The sequence below is a fragment of the Zootoca vivipara genome, chromosome 12, assembly GCF_965207765.1.
Source record: "Zootoca vivipara chromosome 12, rZooViv2.hap1.1, whole genome shotgun sequence".
Lineage (NCBI taxonomy): Eukaryota > Metazoa > Chordata > Lepidosauria > Squamata > Lacertidae > Zootoca > Zootoca vivipara.
In genome coordinates, this window is record NC_142595.1 from 19,196,269 (window position 1) to 19,203,381 (window position 7,113).

Sequence of the window (7,113 nt, forward strand, 5' to 3'; positions counted from 1 at the left end):
TTTCCCCTTCTCATTTTCACCTCCCCTTTGCAAACCTGAATATTTTCTTGCAGGCGTTGGGGATGTCAAGTGCTTGGAATTAGCTTCTCCCCAGACAACGTACTGTATCTATAAAGCTTCAAATAGCCAGTTATTAATTTGTTTAGCAACACAGGCAAATCTAAGCCCTGCAGAGGCTCGATAACACCTGGAAGTTGCAATGTATAACCTTAAAAATGTGTATCTGACGAAGTGTGCATGCACACGAAAGCTCATACCAAAATAAAAACTTAGTTGGTCTTTAAGGTGCTACTGAAGGATTTTTTTTATTTTGTTTCTTAAAAATAATGTTCTGTAATGAGGATAGGGGTCATAAAGAGTTGGACACAACTAAACAACTAAACAACAACAATGAGGATAGGGCACATGTTTGCATAGATGTGTGTGTGTATGTTGTTTTTGTTTTGCTTTGTCTTGGTATGAGGGGAAAGCACTCTTCACATGCCCAGGAGCCCTCAATGCTCAGAGGTGCTGCATGTGTTCTAGGTGTCAATTTGATTTCAACTAATTTATTTTCTGACTTGTAAGATGCCTGCCCTCTCCACTCAGACCTAGTAGTCTGTGGTTATCCAATGGAACAGGAAAACAGCCTGCCTTTGCTGCAAAAATTCACTCCATACATCATGTTTGGCTCCCTGGCATTGAAAACCACTACCTATTTGAGACTAAGCCGTAGCTCAAAGTTAATGCCTGGTCAAAAGATGTAATCCTCTCTTCTCAGTAGGGATGGGTGAATCTGTCAATCTTGATTTCTCTCAAGATTCTCATTTTTCAATCTTAAATTCACTTCTCCACATTTCCAAATCAGTTTGCATTACGGGAAAAAAAACCCCGCTGTGAATATTCATCAGCACTTTATTGTGAATTCATCCCAGGGCACACATTTTTCTATGCAGTTTTGCCTAATGTACACATTTTGCAAAGCAAACTCACCTAATATAATGTGTTTCTTTATGCATATTATTTTCAATGGTATATGTATTAACAAAGGTAATAAAGGACCCCAGACGGTTAAGTCCAGTCAAAGGCAACTATGGGGTTGCAGCGCTCATCGCGCTTTCAGGCCGAGGGAGCCGGCGTTTGTCCACAGACAGCTTTCCAGGTAATGTAGCCAGCATGACTAAACCACTTCTGGCACAATGGGACACTATGACAGAAACCAGAGCACACGGAAATGCCGTTTACCTTCCCACCATAGTGGTACCTATCTATCTACTTGCACTGGCGTGCTTTCGAACTGCTAGGCTGGCAGGAGCTGGGACAGAGCAACGGGAGCTCACCCCGTCGCAGGGATTCGAACCGCCGACCTTCTGATCGGCAATCCCAAGAGGCTCAGTGGTTTAGACCACAGCGCCACCTGTATTTATATGCACCCATTATACTCCAATATACACGTTTCTGTACACATTACATGGTTGGAGAACATAGCTGCCAAGTTATCCCTTTTTTTAAGGGATTTTCCATTATGCTGAATAGGCTTCCTCGCGAGAAAAGGGAAAACTTGGCAGCTATGTTGGAGAATGGCATCACAAAATTCAGAGAAGTGCAAATTTCGAAGTTTGGCGCATTCTTCCGGAAAGTGCAATTTAGTTTGCCTTTAAATGTGAACTGAAACAAATTTCTCCCTCACCCCTAGTTCTTAGTGAAGCAGGATATCCCTGTGGGCGTACCCTACATATTGGAATTTCAGGTTCCTCAGATCCCTGGTCAGCCATGAGTGATGCCCACAGGCAGAATCTGGGTGATGAGTCACTTTACCATCTTCACCTGCTTACCTGTTTTGTTTCCAAGTTGCTATGGTACTGCTTGGAAATAAATATTTTCTTGCTTAACTCCCTTCTTTCAACTATCCCTCCCCCCCCCGTCTCTGCCACCCCCAACCCTTTGGCTTCTTGTTAATCTCCCACGTAGATGCACGCACTGGCTTTTGGTTAGAGTTCACGATCTAACCCCGGGAGGTCAGAAGTTGCAAATCAGCAAATCAGCTCTAATCAATAGAGTCTGGTTTCTAAGCCTCGGTCTGAGCCTGTGATTGCAGTGAAGGTGAGAGGTGTGTACATGTGTGATACAGGACCCGTGCGGGTTGGGTGGGCGGGAGCAACTGAACAAATGCTAGAAGGAGACTCACAAATTGGAACCATGGTTTTGACACAAGACCTTTTGCCCCTCCCAGTTATCCTTCAAAGCTGCCTGCGCAGCTTGGCTAATCTCTTTGACCCAACTGCAAAACAGGGTCCAGGGATTGACTAAATCTCACAACCCCTGTCATTGCCCTAAAGCGCTTTGTCCAGTCATCTTGATGGTTTAAAAGCAATCCTGTTTATTAGATTTGAAACAGGCCACATTATGTGTGTTTTGTTTGTGTGGGTATAAGCCAGGCATCCCCAGCCTTTGGCCCTCCAGATGTTTTGGCCTACAACTCCCATGATCCCTAGCTAAGAGGACCAGTGGTCTGGGAAGATGGGAATTGTAGTCCAAAACATCTGGAAGGCCAAAGGTTGGGGATGCCTGGTATAAACAGATGCATGGATGGATTGGGAAAGGGTGTCCAAAAGGAATCTCTCTTGGTCTCTCTTTCTCTTCTGTTGCCCTATTGATCTGAGGCATCAGAGACGACGACAACCAGGGAGATATTATGAGTCACTAGTGCAACCAACCAACCAACCAACCAGCCTTTGGGCACCAGTGGGCACATTGTTAATTTTCAGAAAGCGCCATGGGCACCAGTCACAAAATGGTTGCCACATCTAAAAGAGCAAGAAAAGAGACAAAATTGCAAAATGGTACGTGGAGGCATGTTTTTGCTTCTTCTTTATTTTATTTTAATATTTTGACAAAGTAATAATCATAAATAAATAAGAATTCAAAATGTGCACCCCACCACCAAGACCATTCCATTGTAACTATCCAATCTCCCAAAATTTCAACACCTCTTGCGATGCTTTGACCCCTTTCCATTTTAACAGTACAAATTCTACAAACACCTTCCATATCTCCTCAAAACAATTTCTCCTGCGTATTCCCCGCCTTACCTTAATGGCATATGTTGAATTATCATTAATGGCTAGATCTCACACCTCTTTCTACCATTCTTCCATTTTATATTCTGCTTGCCCCTTCCACTTCCTAGCTATCATAATTCGTGCAGCTGTCAATGAATTTGTGAGCAAGTCCTTCGTAGCCTGCCAACCTTCCACCCTATCATAAATTGATAATAATGCTACCTCTGGACTTTAACCCAGTGATTTCTGTTATCTCCTTAAACACCCTTTGCCAAAAGAATCGTACATATTTACACCCCCACCACATGTGAATATAATTCCTGGTTTCCTGGCATCCCCTCCAACATAACACTGAATATTCCTTGTTGATTTGATTTAATCTGACTGTTGTTGAATGCCATCTCCAAACTAATTTATGTTTAAGGGGGTATGTTTGATGCAGAAGAGGCTGAACAAGTGCAGACAGGAAACTGAGCAGGAAGAGCAAACTGCCTCTTGTGCATTGTAGATTTTTGATGAGATTTTTCACTTTCGCAGGCGTCCTAGGAGTTACTGGCGGACACATGGGTGTCAGGAGTCCAGGTTCCCAGCTTGTTAACACAGTAAGCATAGGTAATTAAAAAGGAGGATTTATTGCAAAAGCAAACAGATATCTCCGGACGGCTCTAACAAAGCCTCTAGCATCATTACTCAAGATGACCCTTCTGAAGACTCCTTCCTGTGTCTACAGAAGATATTGAACTTACAACCCTTACATCTCTTGTTTTGCTTCCTATCTAGCAGCCCTCCCATTTGCCAACTCTTCGGACTTAGTGGATCAGTTCCAACCTCTTTCCGTTCTGAGAGGCTGTATCTGAGACTGTTGATGCCTTTTTGTGCTTCTTGCGAGCTTTGGCTGTGTTCCAGCCTGCTCTCAGCTACTGCCTTATCAGCTTGCCCGTCAAGGTCAGGAAGAGCTGAAGTCTGCAGCTGCTGGCTCTCCCCTGGGTGACTAATATCTAAGCCTCTCTGTTCCTGGCTGCTTTCTGCCATTGGCTGCGAGCCTTCTCTTGGAGCTGGCTCATTCCCGACAATGGGCACCCATGGATGTCACATTGGTGGTCCCTGTCCTGGAGAGATGTACCCAAAACACAGCCCATTCCTATGCATACTTCTGTAGAAGTAAGCCTCACTATGTTCACTGGGGCTTCCTCTCTGGTAAACATCAGTTGGATTGCACAGTGAATTACCTTGAGGAAACCTGGGCAAATTGGCTTTGCTCTCACCTGTGGGCCAGGAAAAAACTCCCCCACCTCCCCAGCTTGGTTAAAGGCCCCATCATGAACTTAGATGGATAAAGTTAGCAATGGCTACTAGCCAGGATGGCTATGCTCAACATCCACGGTTGGAGACAGTGTCTCTCTGAATGCCAGCTTCTGGGAATCATAGAATTGTAGAGCTGGAAGGGGTCCCAAGTGTCATCTAGTTCAACCCCCTGCAATGCAGGAATCTCAACAAAAGCATCCATCCAACCTCTGCTTAAAAACCTCCAAGGAAGGAGAGTCTTATGGGAGGTGGTTCCACTGTTGAACAACTCCTCCTGCGACAAAACTCTTCCTGATGTTCAGTTGGAATCTCCTTTTTTTGTAACTTGAAATCATTGGTTAGGGTCTTAGCTTCTGGAGCAGGATAAAACAAGCTTACTCCACCCTCCACGTGATAGCCCTTGAGATATTTGAAGATCTCCTCTTAATCTCCTCTTTTCCATGCTAAACATACACAACTCCCTCAACCATTCCTCATAAGGCTTGGTTTCCAGACCCTTGGTCATATTAGTCACCCTCCTCTACACATGTTCCAGATTGTCAATATCCTTCTTAAATTGTGTTGCCCAGAAACGGACAAGGTGCTTCCCAGGGGAGAGTGCTATTGTACTCAGGTCCCGCCTGCAGGCTTCCCAACAGGCACATGATTGGCTACTGTGAGAACAGGATGACGGACTAGATTGGCCATTGCCTGGATCAATCAGGGCTCTTCCTAAGTTCTTCAAATCCAGTGGCTCTTAAAACTATTCTGACTTACTTGATTTGTGGAAAACCCTATTTTCTTTCCTTGTGGCTGTCATGTGGTAGGACCCTTGAGATGTCCCTTGTCCAACTCCATTAAAAACCTGGCTCCCTTTCCATCCATCCTGCATGCTGCAGGACACCTCCCTCTCTTCCCCACACTTGCATCGTGAGATAGAGAAGCTTTTATTCTTGCTGCACCTTATTGCTTGTCTGACCATCAATAAAGGGATCCTTTTCTTGAAAGCTGCCTGAAGTTTTCTTCTGGTCATTGTGTGGAGTCCTGGTACACAGCTCTACAGTGTTAAGTGGCTTCCTGGCTCCCTCTGTTGAAAAGCGTCTCTAAGCTTAACGCAGCAAACACGGCTGCCAAGGGCAACACCTGTATTCCACTACTGCTTTCTTCCAGCTGCCTGCCACCTCCCCTAAATAAGCACCCCACCATTTTTATATAGTTCCCCTTTGCCTGGTTTCATATGGTTCTCATTGTCTGTCTCCCTCACTTTCCCAGGCTGTGGTGGGGCCCCCTCTGAAAACCTCCTGCTCCCGAAATCAGGGATGGGGAACCTGTGGCTCTTTCAACTCCCATCAGCCCCAGCCAGAATAGCTGACCATCAAGGACGATGGGGACTGTTGTCCAACAACATCTACCGGTAGTGGACAACAGGTTGCCCCATCCCTGGTCTAAATAAAAGATTTGCTGCTGCTTCTTAAAGCGAAACCCTCAATACTTTCACTTGCGAAGATATAAGGAGAAGGATGCTGGTAATATTCTACCCAAAAACTCTGAGAGAGAGAGAGAGAGAGAGAGAGAGAGAGAGAGAGAGAGAGAGAATACTTCTGCCTTCCAGGAGGGTTTAATTCAGAACATAATAATAATAATAATAATAATAATAATAATAATAATAATAATAAACAACTTCCCTAGACAGGGCTGCCTTCAGATGTCGTCTAAAAGTCTGGTAGTTGTTTTTCTCCTTGACATCTGGTGGGAGGGCGTTCCACAGGATGGGTGCCACTACCGAGAAGGCCCTCTGCCTGGTTCCCTGTAACTTGGCTTCTCGTAGTGAGGGAACCGCCAGAAGGCCCTCGGCGCTGGACGTCAGTGTCCGGGCAGAACAATGGGGGAGGAGATGATCCTTCAGTTATACTGGACCGAGGCCATTTAGGGCTTTAAAGGTCAGCACCAACACTTTGAATTGTGCTCAGAAACGTATTGGGAGCCAATGCAGGTCTTTCAAGACCGGTGTTATGTGGTCTCAGCAGCTGCTCCCAGTCACCAGTCTAGCTGCTGCATTCTGGATTAGTTGTAGTTTCCGGGTCACCTTCAAAGGTAGCCCCACATAGAGCGCATTGCAGTAGTCCAAGCGGGAGATAACCAGAGCATGCACCACTCTGGCGAGACAGTCCGCAGGCAGGTAGGGTCTCAGCCTGCGTATCAGATGGAGCTGATAGACAGCTGTCCTGGACACAGAATTGACCTGTGCCTCCATGGACAGCTGTGAGTCCAAAATGACTCCCAGGCTGCACACCTGGTCCTTCAGGGGCACAGTTACCCCATTCAGGACCAGGACCAGGACACATGAACTTCCCTTCCTTCTGTTTCCATGTTCAAAACACATATCATATTGGTCTATGGTGTACATCTTCTCAGGTCTTCTTGAAAACAATGGGTTCAGCTTGAGGTTGAAGCATTCAAAGGATGTCCCAAATATGCACACCACCACCCATTCTGATTTCTCAGCCTTCAAGGTGAGTTTCATTGCAGCGTGTGTTCGACATCTTTCCTGGGCTCCTTGAACATTTCACCTGTGGTTCAGCTGGCGTTTGAACGTGGCAAAAACCAAGGATAGAGGACTTCCGGGGACCTTTCCAGAAAAAAAGGGGTGAACCCCAATAAATAGGGACAGTTGGGAGTGTATGAGAATGCCAAACAGGCTCAATGAATAAAAGGCATCACTTAGAATTATGGGTTTGGAAGTGACCTTAGACCCATCCTCTGCCCAGTGCAGGAATTGTGCAACTGC